General features: G+C 39.6%; 1 protein-coding gene across 1 annotated transcript in view; it reads right to left on the bottom strand.

Moving 5' to 3' along the window:
- CDS1 (CDP-diacylglycerol synthase 1) overlaps positions 1–18,563 on the bottom strand; it is a 1,285,468-nt gene that overhangs the window by 742,313 nt on the left and 524,592 nt on the right. The gene's annotated exons all lie outside the window — the stretch shown is intronic.

Raw genomic sequence — 18,563 nt, 5'->3', positions numbered from 1 at the left:
AGGAGTAAGATCTTTATAAGGTGGTCTAAGTAAAATAGTACTTCTTAGAAAGGCCTTATCTTAGTGGAAGCTAGGGAAGAATTGTTAACTCCTATATGAGAGTTAGAGACTGCTGCCACTTGAACTTTGATGGTAGAGGAGATAGTCCCTATATTAAAAATTTTTGCCAAAAGCTCTAGTACACTTTGTGGAGTGGCTGCAAAAGGATTGATATCTTTTTGATGTGCCCAACAAACAATCCTCTTCCACTTACTCTTGCAGATTTTTCTAGTGGAAGCTTTATGGGAAGACAAAAGTATATGACAGACAGACAATGAGAACATAGTTTGCCTGGCTATTAAGGGAAGTGGAGAAACCATGCTGTCTGCTTTAGGTTTGATATATCCAGGTGAACCACACCAGTCAGGTGAAACAGAGGTCTGGAATTGGATCCAGAATCCAAGGTGAGGAAACTAGATGAGGCCAAAGGAAGGGGAACCAAACTTGTCAAGGCCAGTAAGGTACAATGAGGATGACTTTGCTTTTCAACCATGCAGCTTTCTGTAGGAATTTGTGACTCAACGGGGTTGGTGGATATGCATAATGAAGACCAGAGAGCTAAACGTGCAGCACAGCGTCCCTCTGTGATTGTCCTTTGGGGGGGATTAGGGCAAAGAAGCTGCATTTATTGTTTAGGGGAGAAGCAAAAAAACTGCAGCAAGGCTGGCCCCAATTACAGAAAATCACCTCTGCATTTTTGTTGGGAGACCACTTGTGAGGTAGAAGAATGGACCTGCTCAATTTGTCTGATATCACTTTGGACTTCCCCGGAATATACATTGCTATTAGAAAGTGGTCAGACAGAACTGCCCATTGTCGACACAAGGGATAAGACCTGTTTTCACCTTGTTTGTTGATGTACCAAACTACTGACACATTGCCCATTTGGATCACAATTGTTCCCAGAGGTAGAGCATCCTGAAAAGCCTGCAACATTAAAAGCACTGCTGTCATTTCCAAGGACAAAAAATTGGTCTCTTCTTGGGACCAACTGCCTTGGACTGTTTTCCCCAAGAAGTGCCCCACACCTACCCCATCTGGGAAGCATCCGTGGTCACTATAGTTTTGGGTTGAGGGAGAATGAACGGATGGCCTTGTAAAAGCTAGTCTGACCTTATCCACCACCAAAGGTACTTTTTACATGTCTGTGTGATCCTTATTTGAACTGACATCCTCTGATAAAGACTTGACCACTGGGGTGCTAGCATCAACTGAAGAATTCTCATATGACATCTTGCCTTGGGAACAAGAATTATGGCTGCTAACATTGACATCAAGGCTTTTTAGAATTAATTGGGCTGAAATTTTGGTGTTGTGAATAATTTTCTCGACCTAGAATCTTAAAGATTGAACTCTGCTTAGGGGAAATGAAGCTGTGGCAGATACTATATTGAAATGTGCTCCTATGAATTCCAGTGTTTGTGATGGATGCAACTGAGATTTGTTGTAGTTTATTGTAATCCCCAGAAGGGAGCAAGTTTGGAGTACCTGGTTTCTTGCTATTACAAGTAAAAACTGTAACTGCAAAAGCGTTCAGGTGAACAACAAAATAATAACAAATGAAGAACGCTTAGTCCTCAGTGTCATGAAACGCCAAATTCCAGATGATGTGAGCCACTACATATATAAATAAAATTTCCTCACGTACATAAAATAAAACAAAGGTTTATTGTGAAATAGTCCAACTGGTTAAGTGCTTTCACTTGCAACAAATCGTGCTTCATCAGAACATCATTCAAATGACTGTTAACATTTAAATAAACGTGTTGGCGCCAAAAGCGCTGAAATTAAAAGAACATACACCTTACTAAAAAAAAATACCTCAATAAACTCATTCAAGTACAACAAACTACATGAGTATGTCCTGCATTCTTAAAACATATTGTAAAAAGTATGATGTATAGTATAATGTGACATAACTTATTCACTAAATTTGAAATTTTTATGTGAATACTTGATGGGGCATCTTGGTGCAACTCAGTACGAAGTACTGAATAGAAACATTTTTAAAAAAATCAAAGAAGTGCAATTCAAACTGTGTTCAAAAAACGCTTAATGGTTATATAATCATTTAGCCCTGGTGTTGTGAAAGTGTCCGTATAAAGTTGCTACCATATTTCTTTATAGGATAGCGTTCCTTTGTAATCACCCCCTCTGGGGTCAATTTGTAAGCTATCCAATATGGCAAATTTAAAGCTATGTCTGTCCCCACACTTTTTAACATGTCTGTATAGGGCATTGTTGCCATCCTTAGTCTTAATACTATACAAGTGTGCGTAGATACGTTTGTTAAACTTCCTTTCTGTCTTTCCTGTATAAAATCCAGAATGCAGGGGTTTCATTGAAACCTGTGTTAGTTAAGATACAACACACAAAATTTAAATGATTTTATTAATATATTTTTACCAATGCACTTTGTATTTTTTGTATAATTTTATGTATATGTTTTACATGTATTAAGCTTCTTCAATACTTTAATAGCTGATTAATCATATGACCTGTATTTAAATGGATGATTTTATTGTACCTGTTGTTAAACATTGAGAAAGGGTTTTATACCTGAAAGCTTTGTGTTGTTTGATAAAGGTGTTTTTTCTGCTCAACTGTTGTCTTGTATAAAATTCTGGACAGACAGTACATTTGGCTAAATATATTATCAATTTAGTGTTGCAATTACCATGTTGAAATCTAATATTAGTCCTGTTCACATTTTCTAATACAATCCCTCCTTCTTCTAATATAGCATAACCTTGCTTACAACTTCCACATTTTTTAGTGGACCTATGAATAGGAACATTAACTGAATGACCTCTCTCGAGGTAGCTCTTAATGTTACGTCCCATTTTATTCACAAATAGGGGTTGAGTCCCCAAAATATTAGCAATGTCCTGGTCTGCTAAAATAACATTCCAATTATTGACCATGATTTTCCTTATTTTTCCAATGTGTGGACCAAATTCTAAAACAAATGCTCTACCAAATATCGTGCCAGTTTTTGTAGAATTTTCCTGGCTGTTATTACGGCTGGCTTTGTTGTAATAATTGTAACCTAATAAGGGGGTATATTTACTTCCTCATTCCTTAGTGACAGCTTGACTCACTTTAGCCATCATATTTACATCATATCCTCTGTCTCTAAATAAGGAAGTGATAATGACACTTCTTCTAACATCTCAGAATGTACGGATGTCATTCTTATGGTACGTATGAATTGTCCTTTATATACATCAGTAAACAGATTACTACGGTGATTGCTGGTAAATTCTAAGTAGCGGTTAGAAAAGGTATTTTTCCTATATAATCGAGATTTGAAACCTCTTTCTCCTTTTGAAATGTATGTGTCTACATAGGAAATACCTTTGTTGCTACTAGATGATGTAAATTTCAAAAAATCACTACTCTGGTTTAGATATTCCAGTAATTTTTCTAAAGTATTGACACAACCATCTCACAAAATATAAATGTCATCAAGGTAACCGGAGTAATATTTAATGTGTTTGGTGTACTCACTCTTGAAAACGTAGTTTCCTCCCAATCAAGCATTACCAAATTAGCAAATATGGGAGCATATGCTGCTCCCATAGCTACACCTTTGGTTTGCCTGAAGTATTCTCCCTCATAATAGATGTAATTGTGTTCTAATACCAATGACATCATGTCCAAGATCAAACAAGCTTTATCCCAATCTAAATCAGCATACTTCCTAATACTATTGGCAAATGCTTCTAACCCTTCGTCTTTGGGAATACAAGAAAATAAATCGATGACATATATAGTGACAAAAAGTAGATCTTCTTTCCAAAGGTGAACAAGGTAATTTTTCAAAAATTCCCAAGAATCTTTAACTAAATGTGGAATTTTGTCATAAATATGTTTTAAAAACATATCCACAGCAGTTCCCATAGGAAATGTTTTAGAGCTACTGCCTGAGATGATAGGTCTGAAAGGTGGATTTTCAGTATTTTTGTGCACTTTAGGAATTCCAACAAGGGAGGCCAGTGTAGGGTGTTCAACCTTCAAATAATTGTAGGTGTCCTCTGTTATTCTTTTGTCTATCAAAAACTCTTCCACATGCATGTCTATACTCCTGTAGGCTATGTTGATTTCATTCAGAGAGACAATCTCATAATTGCCTGACATGTATAGTAAATCAAGCATTTTGGAAGCATACTCTATACTATCATATATTACAATGCCACCCCCTTTATCGGGTTTCATTACCCTGATGTTTCTGTTATTCCTTAATTCTTGTAAAACCTTGTGTTCTTCCTTCGAAAGATTGAAACAAATTTTTGTAGCACTTATGTAATTCTGTAACTGATAAATCTGTTTGGTAACAGACTTATCATAAATTGAAATAGTTGGGTGCATAGGGGGCATGTAATTACTTTTCTTTCTCAATGCTTTAAAGTCCTTCTTTTGATACACTAGGGGGTCTGTAGTGTTTTTGAACGTGATGGCTAAATTCAATTTCCTGGTGTACTTTTTGGTCTCACTGAGACAATCTACTAGTCTAAATTTCGTTGTAGGGATATATTTCATCCCTTTTGAAAGTAGTTCAAAGTGGGAAATATTCAATGAAAAATCAGTATAATTGTAAATATAAATTTTTTACATGAATTTATAATGCCATCTCTAACAATACCCTCTCCAGTGTCTCGATTGGTGTTATTAATAACAGTCAATACCTCATTTCTTCCCTCATAACTGGGGCTTTCATGTCCCTTGTGTGTTGTTGGTACCCTTGGTTTTCCTGTAGATGTTGTTTTTTTCCCAATTCCCTCCCCATTTCCAATCTCGTTTTTGTTCCCTTTTCCCTTCGTGATAAAAATGTGGTTTCTCTTCCCTTTGGTGTGTGTAGTTTAAATTAGTATTGTCATGTACATTTGTATATACATACTTAATGTCATTATTGTAGTCATTGTTCTTGCCCCAAAAATAAGCCTTACCCTTATTGTACTGCTCAGTGTCTCTTTGGAGCTTTTTACCTTTTCTATTGTTAGCTTTCTTAATAATACTGTCAGCCGTATTGAACTGTTTAACATATAATTTTTCCTATTGTGGGAATAATAGGTCACTTCTAATCATATCATTTATCTTTTCCACTTCATGCATATGTTTGACCAACTTCTCATTGTTAAATTTAATTAACAAATGCATAAACTGTAAACCACATTGGTCAAAAAATAAATTAAATTCAGACTTTATATTCTCCGATAACTCAATCCCCATGGAATGTTTAAAAAATCTAAGTCCCATAGGGACAATTTTCAGTTCAATACATCTGGTAATGTAGGCATTATCTAACTTTAAGTTATTAATAATATTGAGTTTTTTTACCCAAAGAAAAGATAAGGTCTCTGAGTGTACCTTTAGGTACAGATGTTCCACCTAACTCATTATCCGTTGTCCTATTGTCAAAAATGCAATTGGTGTCCAAAATGTTTTTAAAGGGTTGCTGACGTTGTTATACGGCTTGTCAGTCATGTTACGTAGTTCTAATGTATTAATAGTACCTTTACCGTTTGAAGCTCCACTGTCTGTTTGAGCATAGGTCCTCTTAGGCAACATTCTTTTAGGTTTGGTACCTATACGTTTCACTTCTTCTTCTTCTGGATCACCAAAATAGAAGTCAAATGTAAAATCGGATATGCCTAACCTGCTGCTGTTCCGCTATTCCATGGGCGGTAAGGTAGCTGGTAAATCGATCGAATTTACACATCTACGTGCTGTCCCCTGTCCGTTAGGAATTCCAGGTGACAGATGCTAAATACTGGTAGATACATCATTGGTGTTATCCAAACTGACGTTGTGTACTCCTTCATGACCAGGAGTCGGAGCAATAATGTTGTACACTGAAAATGCTTGCAAATTCTTACCGCTACTGACCATAGTGTTGCAGTTGTCAGCAACTCTGTAACCTATATTGGTCAGTAAGAAAGTCAATTTGCTCACTTTACCCCTTAGTTCTGCCAGTTCCGCTTGAACCTTCTCCATTTCTCCTCGTTCTGGACAGGGTGACGTAAGTGGAGAGGCGTCCTGATCAGACTCCATGAGGTGAAACTTCCCAAACAAAAACTAACTGCAAAAGCTTTCAGGTGAACAACGAAATAATAACAAATGAAGAACGCTTGGTCCTCGGTGTCATGAAACGCCAAACTCCAGATGATGTGAGCTACTACATATATAAATAAAATCTCCTCAAGTACATAAAATAATACAAAGGTTTACTGTGAAATAGTGCTTATTTTGTTATGCTTGATTGGGAGGAAACTACTGTTTTCAAGAGCGAGTACACCAAACACATTAAATATTACTCCCGATACCTTGATGACATTTATATTTTGTGGGATGGTTGTATCAATACTTTAGAAAAATTTCTGGAATATCTAAACCAGAGTAGTGATTTTTTGAAATTTACATCATCTAGTAGCAACGAAGGTATTTCCTATTTAGACACATACATTTCGAAAGGAGAAAGAAGTTTCAAATCTCGATTATATAGGAAAAATACCTTTTCTAACAGCTACTTAGAATTTACCAGCAATCACCCTAGGAATCTATTTACTAATGTATATAAAGGACAACACATACGTGCCATAAGAATGACATCCATACTTTCTGAGATGTTAGAAGTGTCATTTATCACTTCCTTATTTAGAGACAGAGGATATGATGTAAATATGATGACTAAAGTGAGTCAAGCTGTCACTAAGTAATGGGGAAGTAAATATACCCCCTTATTAGGTTACAATTATTACAACAAAGCCAGCCGTAATAACAGCCAGGAAAATTCTACAAAAACTGGCACAATATTTGGTAGAGCATGTGTTTTAGAATTTGGTCCACACATTGGAAAAATAAGGAAAATCATGGTCAATAATTGGAATATTATTTTAGTAGACCAGGGCATTGCTAATATTTTGTGGGACTCAACCCCTATTTGTGAATAAAATGGGACGTAACATTAAGAGCTACCTCGAGATAGGTCATTCAGTTAATGTTCCTATTCATAGGTCCACTAAAAAATGTGGAAGTTGTAAGCAAGGTTATGCTATATTAGAAGAAGGAGGGATTATATTAGAAAATGTGAACAGGACTAATATTAGATTTCAACATGGTAATTGCAACACTAAATTGATAATATATTTAGCCAAATGTACTGTCTGTCCAGGATTTTATACAGGAAAGACAGAAAGGAAGTTTAACAAACGTATCTACGCACACTTGCATAGTATTAAGACTAAGGATGACAACAATGCCCTATACAGGCATGTTAAAAAGTGTGGAGACAGACATAACTTTAAATATGCCATATTGGATAGCGTTCAAATTGACCCCAGGGGGGGGTGATTACAAAGGAACGCTATCCTATAAAGAAATGTGGTGGCAACTTTATACTGACGCTTCCACAACACCATGGCTAAATGATTATATAACCATTAAGCCTTTTTTGAACACAGTTTGAATTGCACTTCTTTGATTTTTTAAAATTTTTTTCTATTCAGTACTTCGTACTGAGTTGCACCAAGATGCCCCATCAAGTATTCACATAAAATTTTCAAATTTAGTGAATAAGTTATGTCACATTATAGTATACATAATACTTTTTCCAATATGTTTTAAGAATGCAGGACATACTCATGTAGTTTGTTGTACTTGAATGAGTTTATTGAGGTATTCTTTTTATGTTCTTTTAATTTCAGCGCTTTTGGCGCCAGCAAGTTTATTTAAATGTTAACAGTCATTTGAATGTTGTTCTGATGAAGCTCGCTTTGTTGCGAGTGAAAGCGCTTAACCAGTTGGACTATTTCACAATAAACCTTTGTATTATTTTATGTACTTGAGATTTTATTTATATATGTAGTGGCTCACATCATCTGGAGTTTGGCGTTTCATGACTCTGAGGACTAAGCGTTCTTCATTTGCTATTACAAGTAGATTAACCAGCATGAAAACACAGCCACAAGTGGTAGAAACCAGATGATTTACTGAAGAACATACCGTGTTAAAACCATAAAAACATATAATAATATAAGAGCTTTTGTCTGTTCGGAACGTATGCCTAGAGACTTCATCAGATATCAAATTATGGTCATATGACTGTTTTTGTACTATCTAGGTCATGTGACTACATTTTGAATTTGGAGCCTGAAAAAATCTTAAAGAAACATTGTTACTAATGTATCAGTTTGTATTCTTGTGATAATTTGCTGTATAGTGACTTTAAAACCTCTTAAAACATTTAAAAGTGGGCTGATCAATACTTGCAACAGCTTATAATATATAGAATGTTGATAATAAATATCACTAATATCAGTAATATAAAATAAAAATGCATAACTCATTAACTGTCCTTGGTAAGTATGATGATGATAGATATAATATATACAAAATTATATATATAAAAAATAATATCTATTTAGATCTACTTTGATAAGCTTTCACCCCTCTGAAGACTCATGATTGTAATAATATTGTTAAGGCCAGGTGGTTGTGTGGCATTAAGAAATATCTGCTACCATAATTCACGTTGCTCCAGGATTATTGTCTATGGTCCACCTCTTGGATGGTTATCTACTTTCTCCAATATTGCAAACTTAAAACTACATTTGATATGACTAGAAATATGTGTAAAAGTAATCCAATAAGTGCCTCATAGACTGTGTACATGCTGGATTTACTGCTGATTTTACTGTCGGTACCTGGTTTGCTATCTCTGGTTTCGTTCATATGACTAGAAATATGTTTATATAGTGCATTGGTGGACTTAGCCTTCCTAATATTGTAAAAATGCTCATAAATTCACTGTTCAAGCTTTCATTTAGTTTTGCATATTTAATAGGTGGGGCACTGGCTGCATACCACTGCATAAACTACTTCGTTTGATTAACAGTTGTACTGACCTGTAATTTGCATTTTCTTGTTGTTAATCAGTAACTCATCTCCGCAGTATATGTAATGACACTGCTGACAAGTCCCGCATTTTGACATCTTACCAACTGATGATTTTGGGACCTTGGATACATTGTCAAATATATTTTTAAAGTTGGTACCTCATTTATAAGTAATTTTTGGCCGGGCTCCCAGTTGTTCATAAATGTCTTTATCACTCGATCAACTGCCAACCCTTGTTCACAATATCAGATGTAGTATTACTGTCAGTACTGAAGTTTATAATGAATGGAAAAGAGCACTCTTTATGAAGGTCACTATATCCTGCTGTATTACTAGGGGTTTCCAACCCACTATCAGGTTGATCTTTTTGAACCACATCTGGATGTTCAATCATAGATGTTCCTATTTGACGTCCACCCGCTATAGTTAATAAAGGTATATAAATTCCGGACTGCCTCGTTTTACTGACTTCTTTTTGTATGGAGTCTGTGACGCCCCTGCACTGCCCCAGTAATCAAGGCGCCTCAATCGGCACCACTAACACAAGTGAGGGACGTGCACATTGGGGGGATGACAAGTACACACACAATAAAGTACAATTTCCCTTAAGAGCACACAGAGATCAAAGTCCGTCTGGGGATGGTTTCTCCCTCTCTCTCCAGATCCCCAGTAAGACTCCCCACTGGCACAGCTGTAGGGTTAAGATCTCAGCTGAGTGGTCAAGCCAAAACTTCCAGCACCCTCTCTGTCCAACCAGTGCTTCGTGACCCTGCCCAAGTAGCTGACACACACACACACTTTGAGATTTGATTTATATACAAACACACAGACACTCCTGGGGAAGGATGGCACAGGTTCACTAGCTATGCCCCCTTCTGCCCAGACTATAAGGCAGTACCAGTTGCCACCAACCACCCTTATTGGCTACTATAAGGCCCTTACAAAGCGTGACCAATTATACTGTGTAATGTTACTATTATTCAAATAGTAAGTGCATTCAAGACTTTAAGGCTATTTAAGAGTGGCCTTTACAGTGTTAACCAAATACATGCAAGTAACCTAAGAGCTTAAATATCTCTAAACAAAACTAGCCACAATTAAAAGGTTTAAATATATTTAATAATAAATAATAACAGAACAAGACAATACTCAATAACCCAATATTGTGACAACAGAGTTTAGAATCACAGGGAATACTTTAAAGCAACATTGCAGGACAGTTTCACATAAATACAGATAACATCTAGACTGATCTAACTATTTTCCTGTCTATCTCTAAGAGATCTACTATGACCTAAGTTTTACTTACATAGCAAGGGAAGTGCTGGTGAGATGTTTACAGGTCCAGATGCAAATACAAAATGCACTGATTTTCTCTCTCAGATATTTCTTAAATTAATAATACACATTAATGCTGAACTAGCTAGATGACATCACTATTTGGCACCTGCCTCTAGTTCCCAGGCTAAACAGATACCAACAGAATTTAACATGTGTCTATGAAAAATACCTCTCTCTTAGAAGCTGACACTTATGTCTTAGAAGCTTGCCTGAAACTGGAAGTCGTAAAACGAGTAAAACTTTTACATTTAAACCTAGTAATTATTTCTGTCTTAAAACAATATAAAGAAATTCTATCTGTAGACATTCTGTCTTCTAGCTGTGGTAAACACAATCGTAAAACTCTTTACTTATTTTCTCAGAGTTTGCAAGTTAACTCTGTAAGTCCCAAATTCTGCTATGAAAACATACATTTGCACAAGCATATAGTCCATATACATTTCTGCTGTTTTCCAGCAGGGTGCACTATGGTTACATTTTTGAAGCTCAGCACATAACATACAGGTTAATTACATTTGTAGACAAGCCTATGGATTATATTAATATTTACAATGACAGAGTTATTTACAAAATTCTAGCTGGCTGGGCTGGCCGCCTTCACATCCCCCCCCCCCCCAATGAGAACTCAAGCTAGTTTTTCAAGTGACCCTTGAGAAACGTTGCTTGAGAAGGTTGAGTCTATCTGGGAAAATCTTACCCCAATCCGTCTTGACAGCCCATCTGCATTGGCATTGCTAATCCCACTGCGGGGCTGCACAGACATATATGCTTGCAACCCTAGGCTCCACCTTAGTAACTTGGCATTTTGCTGGCTGGCTCGATGTAGCCATGTTAGGGGATTGCGGTCTGTAACTACAGTGAATTTCTACCATACAGATAAGACTGAAGTTTCTGCAATGCCCACACTATGGCTAGACACTCCTTTTCTACAGCTGCATAGCATTCCTCCTTGGGTTGGAGCCCACAACTTGAGATAAACCACTGGGTGCTCTTCTTCCTCTGAAGAAATCTGGCTAAGTACAGCCCTCATCCCATAGTTAGAAGCATCCAATGCATGACACGCATAACAAATTATTTGCTGTAATCTGGACTGGCTAATACAGGAGGTCCTTCCAAAGCTCCTTTAAGCTTCTGGAATGCCTGCTCACATGCTGAGGTCTGCACTACCTTATCTGGCCTGTTTTTCCTTGTCAGATTTGTGAGGGGAGCAGCTATGGTACTACAATTGGGGACAAACTTTCTATATTACCCTGCTGTCCCTAAAAATGCCCTCACCTGCTCTTTGGTAACAGGCACAGGCCATGCCTGAATGGCTTCCACTTTGGCAGGTTCTGGCCTGATCTTTCCACTCCCCACTCTTTGTCCTAGGTAGCAGACCTCTGCCATACCCACCTGACATTTGCTGGGCTTAATGGTCAACCCTGCCCTCTGTAGTCTGCCCAGCAGCTCCCTGACATGCGGAAGGTGCTCTTGCTAGGAATGGCTGAAGATGGCAATATCATTTAGGTAAGCAAGGGCAAAATCTCTTGCTCCTGCTAAGATATGATCTGTCAGCCTCTGGAAAGTCGGTGAGGCATTTTTCATCCCAAAGGGCATCTTTGTGAACTCATACAAGCCAAAAAAAAAGTCACAAAGGCTGACCTCTCTCTAGCACTGGGAGTCAAAGGCACCTGCCAGTAACCCTTGGTAAGATCAATGGTGGTAAGATTCTTAGCCCCACCCAGCTGTTCTAGGGCTTCATCTGTCCTAGGCATGGGGTAAACATCTTACTCAGTGTGACTAATTTTCTGTAGTCCACACAGAACCTGGTGCTGCCATCCTTATTTGGTACCAGCACCACTGGGGAGGCCCAGGGACTGCTAGACTCCTGAATTACCCCCTAGTTCTAACATTTCCTATATCTCCTCCCTCAGAGTCTGTTTGACTCTCTCAGGGCACCCTATAAGGGGCTTGGTTAATAGGCCTTTGGGGTCTTGCATCCACATGGGGCTGCAACAGGTGGTTGCATCCTGGTTTCCCAGTGAACATGTCCCCAAACTCCTCACTGCTCGGATTTCTCAAACATGGGTAGGAGACAGCTGCTGGGACACTGCTACCCCTTCCACTGAGGTGTCAGTCCAAGACTCACTGAGGAGATCCCTCAGACTCCTCCTTCCATCTACTGCAAATACTCAGCACAAAGGCCTCCCTATCATGGTAAGATTTCATCATGTTAAGATGGTACAACTGGTGCCCCTGCCTCCTACCTAGCAGTTCTACCATGTAGTTAACATTACTGACCTTCCTTACCACCTTGTAGGGTCCTCCCAAACTGCCTGCAGCTTGTTGTGTCTGACAGGCATGAGAACCATTACCTGCTGCTCTACAGCATACTCTCTAGCTTGAGCATTCCTGTCACACCAGACCTTTTTTCTACTGTTGGGCTTCTGCCAGGTTCTCCTGGACCAAGCCTATAAGTTCCCTGAGCCTTGTCCTGAGGTTTAGGGATATATGCCACAATGGACTCCTTGTGGGATTCACACTCACCCTCCCACTCATCTCAAATTAAATCTAGGGTCCACCTCACCCTATGCCCATACAACAACTCAAAGGGTAAAAAACCTGTGGATTCCTGGGGACCCTCTCTGTAAGCAAACAACAAATGGGACAAATATTTGTCCCAGTCCCTACTAAACTGGTCTGCAAATGTCCGTAGCATTGTCTTGAGTGTAGAGTTTAACCTCTCAACAAGACCATTAGTCAGGGGATGGTAGGGGTGGTCTTTAGGTGCTTCACCCCATAGTACTTCTACAGACAACCCAGCAGGTCTGACATGAAATTGGCACCTCTGTCAGTCAGTATTTCTTTTGGGAAACCTACCATGCTGAAAATCTCTAACAAAGCATTTGCCACCTTTTCTGCCTCAATGGAGGACAGAGACACTGCCTCAAGGTATCTTGTAGCGTAATCTACTTCCACTAGGATATACTTTTTCCCTGTGAAACCTGGGGTTCTCAGAGGTCCCACAATAAGCATAGTTACCCTCTGAAATGGCTCTTGAATCACAGGTAAAGGCATCAAAGGAGCTTTCACCTTGTCTCCTGCCTTGCCTACCTTCTGGCACTGCTCATAGGTCCTGCAGTACCCTGTTACACTTCTGGAAATCTCAGGCCAATAGAAGTTCTGCATAATACATCTCTTTGTACATTTTATGCCCATGTGACCTGCAAATGGAATGTCATGGGCTATGGCTAGAAGTGCCAGAATCCTCCTTCCCTTATAAATTAGGTGCCTCAATAGCTACCTCTCTCAGGCCTTCTAATGTAGGGTCTGAGAGCTGAGCCGGTCTCAACTCTCTCTTTGTAATCCTTCCCAGATCCTCTTCCATGGGAAGTCTGGTATCCCTCTGACAGCGGTGCCTCACTGTCAGCTTGGGTACTACTACTCACCTCTGCCCTTGCAGTCAATCTGTTCAAGGGAACATCAGTACCCAAAAGCAGCTGTGGCTCACCTTCAGTCTCACTGCTATGGGGTAGCTCCCTCCTTGAAGTAATCACGTCACCAGTCCCAGCTGCAAGTGTGTGGTCTTTTCTGGGTCTCCCTCAGCCTACCAGACCCACATGCTGATCTTCAAGCTTGACTGAGTGTAACTGCATGAACACATGGTACAGCATTATCAAAATCATTCCCTGTCAGGACATATACAGGAATATCCTCAAACACACCTATATGCTGGCTTCCTTTTCCATCCTCCCAGTCAAGGTGAACCCTAGCCAAAGGTATTTAGAATGAGATCCCTCCTAAAGCTTTGACTGGAGTAGACTGCCCAGGCAAGTAGTGCTCCTCTGTAACCACTGCAGGCTTCACAATGGTTATGTTAGAGGCTGTGTCTCTCTTAGCAATGGTCTCTTTGCCATTCACTAAGATAGGATATAACCTCTTGTGGTAGTTTTGTACCCTTGTTGTCTCAAGACAACCTACTGTTGGCATTTTGTCATTCCCACTTTTTGGCTCTCCCACCTTTTGCTCCCCACCTTGCCTCCGTGGACATCTATATGATATATGGCCCCACTGGTTGCATATAAAACATTTAACCCTAGGTCCTGTTTGTGTACCTGGAGTAGTGGCTTCCCCTGCTACTGGCAAATTCTGTTGGGGCAGTCTGGGCTGCCCACTATGGGTTCACTAGGTGTCCCTTTCCTCTGCAGTGATGCCCTGCTTGCTAGGTATAGGTCTCCCTTCTTCCCCAACCCATCTACAGTACGGCATTGTCTATCAGCTAACCAGATCCTCAAGTCCTCAGGCAAAGTGCTAAGGGCTTGTTCCTTCCCCAAAATGTCTGCCATCCCTTCAAAAGTGGTGACCTGACATCCACTCACCCACCTATGAAAATAAGTGCTTAGTTCAGCAACATATTCACACACACTTTCATCTGCCTTGCGTCTACCCTCGTGAAACTTTTTTCTATAAGCTTCAGGTGTTAAGTTACAAAATTCTAGCAAACAATTCTTTACAGCATTATAATTTAAAAAGTCATTATCAGACGGTTTGGACAGAACAGTTACAGCTTTACCATGGAGTAAGGGGGGGTCAGGAACCATACCCAGAGCCCTTGGTCAACATCATACTGTTTACATACCTTCTCAAACATGTGAATGAAATTATCAAAATTATCACCCTCTGTAAATTGTGGAAGAAATGTACTGACCTTTGTTGCTTCTGGGGTTTGGTTACTCCCTTTCCCATTACCTCCATGACTCTGGTGAAGTCAGCATCTCCTTTTCATGTTGCCTCTGCCTCTCCTTCTCCTCAGCGTCTATTGATAAACATTTGGTGAAGGTTGTTTCATTCATCTATGGAGTCCTTCAAGAGAGTGACCATTCGGGCAGCTCTAACCATCTGGTCTTTAAAAACTGCTTGCCTCTGATAGAATGGATGGTTGCTACTAAAATGGAGAAACCTGTTAGAATAAGTAGGCTTTCTGTATATTTTTGCTGTAAAGCCTTTCCAGGTTAGATCCTTCGATAGTAGCACATCAAGATAGGCGCATATTATCAGTAAATCTCAAAACTGATATTGTACTTTGGACGTACTCCATAAATGCTTTTATATATTCAGCAGGTCCAGTCCAGGCGATAAATATATCATTAAAGTAGTGGGTATACATCTTAATGTGCTTTTAATATGTGCTCTTAAAAAGGTACTGATGTTCCCAGGCTTCCATGATGACATTGGCATAAAGGAACCCACATCCTGTCCCCACAGCAGCACCTGTTATTTGCTTGAAATAGTAGCCTTCATAAAAGTCTTTCAGCTTTTCCCAGTTAGGGGTCGCCACAGCGGAACTCCGGTCTGCTAATGATTGGCAGTGGATTTTTATGAAGTTGAGTTGCCAGCCCGATGCCCAGCCTTCAAAGAAGGCACACCCATTCACGCACGCACCTACCTGCATTGTCTTTAGACATCACTCAACCACAGGGAGGACATGTAGACTCCACACAGAAGGCACTCCAGCCGAGAATCGAATGGGAGAACCTCTTGCTGTGAGGCAACAATGCTAACCACTGCACCACCGCGGCCGAAATAGTAGCCTTCATAAAAAACAAAATTACTATGGAGAAGCATCAAGTGTTGGTCATGTCTTGATTGAAATTCAAATTCTTTATGAGATAATCTGTGAACCATTCTAATCTGATGTGGTGAGGGATACAACTAAATAATTCTTTAACATCAATGGTAATGAAAATTCTGTCCATGGATGTCCCCAACTGATTACATTGAATGAGGAAGTCCCATTATTCTCTACACAAATGAGGGATGTTATTAACAAGGTCTTTGAGTTTTGATCTTGGCAATGGAAATTGCTTTTGAATTACAGACATCCACTACAGGGAGTAAGGGGGGTCTCTGTTATGGATTTATGAATTTTAAGTAACCCGAAGATGGTAGGTACAGTTGGGTGCTTAACTGACATATATTGGTGGTCAGCAGGAGTAATTTGGCCCTGTGTCATCATATCTTCCAAGTAATTAAGAGTCTGAGTATTAAAATTAGGAACTGTGCTGGTTAAAAGCTGTTGTTGCCCTGGTGGGATATAATTGCTAGACAGAGTAACAGCATCCAAGCCTTGGATATAATTTACAACAGCTTTTTATCAGGTCTGTTCTTAATTTTAATACTCAAACCCGCAATAGATACCTGGTTAAATAGTCACATTACAACACTTAAAAATGATATACTTCAAGTATCAACAATAGAAGGGTCTATATTAGCAAACTGAAGTGGCAGAAAGCCGAACGCAGTTTCATCACCACGTATCGAGCTCCCAGATAACCAAATGGCCAGACCACCGAGAACAAAATTGTAGGCCAACTACATACGACACACTAGTGCAAGCATTATAAAGTGGGGGGCTTTGCTCCCACACCCCCAATGTGAGGGCTGTGCTCCCCGCATCCTCTTAACTAAATATACTAACTCTGAGATTGCACTACAGTGGGGAAAAGGGCATCAAAGTTAAACAAGGTGATCTGGCTGTTCAGTTACCTGGGAGTTCGATACATATGTGTTGATGACAGAGTGTTCGGCTTTCTGCTGCATCGATTTGCTAATACAAACCCCAATAGAACAGTATTTGGCTATAGTTCATAAAAAGCTGCTACGATACCATAAATTACAGCAGGAAAATAATTATTTCAAAGAATGTATCAAAGTTAAACAAGTCCCTAAGGGATTAAGAAGATGAAAATATCCCACTGGACTGACAGAACATTCAGTATTGCATCAGGAATTGTTAGTGATGTACGACAGGCATGGTTGTGAGCTGATGGAGTTGCTTATTAAGAACAATATTAAAGAGATGGATATGCTTTATTTGGATATTAAACAGTTGGATTCACCAATTACCCTGGATCTTCAGTTTAGGGCATACAAGTATAAATACCATAATACAATCAAGGAAATTGAAAAAGTCTGCAATATTATTCAAGAGCGGAAGCAAAATGGAATGGGATCAGAATGAATATGTTCAGGGTATGGCTTTATCCAATCCAAGCCCACTCCAAGGGCAGCACTACAACTCTGATCAAAGAAAACAGCAATCTACTTATGCAAATGATCCTGTAGTTAATAACCATAGGAATGAACCAGTGGAAGAGGAACACCCTTTAGACCACCCTATACTGCATAGATCAGAGAGGATTTGGAACAGGAAGAACAACAACAATTATACACCACATGTAATTCAATCCAGAATGAATCCACAACACTCAAAAATGCAGTAAAACCTGAGAAAGTACAGTTGTGTACACCTACCATAAATGTAGATGTTAGAGTGTCTTCACTGTTGCAGTCATGACTGTAGGGTTCTCCCCTGCCGGCAGGCAGCCCTCGGTCAGCCAGAATCCCAAAGTCTGGGTCCGGCGTGGGCTGTTCAACCCTGCTCCCTGACGTCAGAGCGCCAGGAGTATAAAGCTGACAGCCGAAGCCATCTTCTCCAGTTTTTCTTGCCCCAGATGTCAGGAGTCCCAAAATGAAAATGGTCCCAAAACCTTTGCAAGTACACCTCAGAAGAATGGTGAAAAGAGGAACCACACAAAAGTAAAAATAAGAGGGGACAGGAGGGAGGGAAACCCAGACTGCAACAGTGAAGACACTCGAACATCTACATTTATGGTAGGTGTACGCAACTGTACTATGTTCATCGTGTTTCACTGTTGCAGTCATGACTGTAGGGTAGAATCCCAAAGCTGTAAGAAAGGGAGGTGGTCATAAAGAAGGAGGGGCTGCTAAAAGGCCCTGCAAGACCACAGAGGCAAAGCCTGCCCTAGACTTAGAGTAGAGAGGCAAATTGTAGTGCTTAGAGAAAGTATGCACTGAACTCCAAGTTGCAGCTTCCAAAATGTCCTTGGTAGGAACTCCCCTGAGGAAGGCTGCAGAAGTGGCAGCAACTCTAATGGAATGAGTCCGAATGCTCCCTGGGATTTGCTTTCCATTGTGTGAATAACAAAATCTGATTCCATGAGCAATCCATTTAGAAATGGTTTGTTTAGAAATGGCTTTACCTTGGGAACTTGATGCATAAGAAACAAACAATTGTTCTGATTTTCTGATGTCCTTGGTTCTGTTCAGGTAAAAACGTAGCTGTCGATGTACATCCAAGGAATGTAAGATCCTTTCCCCTTTATTTTGAGGAGTGGGGAAAAAGGTTGGCAAGTGGATAATTTGATTTAAAGCCACTTTGGAAACCACCTTAGGCATGAAAGTCGGATTAGTCCTCAAAGATACCCTGTCTTGATGAAAAATAA

This window comes from Protopterus annectens, chromosome 17.part0 (assembly GCF_019279795.1).
Source record: "Protopterus annectens isolate FY-2018-M chromosome 17.part0, PAN1.0, whole genome shotgun sequence".
Classification (NCBI taxonomy): Eukaryota; Metazoa; Chordata; order Ceratodontiformes; family Protopteridae; genus Protopterus; species Protopterus annectens.
Note: the sequence above shows the minus strand (reverse complement) of the source record. Positions and strands in the feature narration are given on the sequence as shown.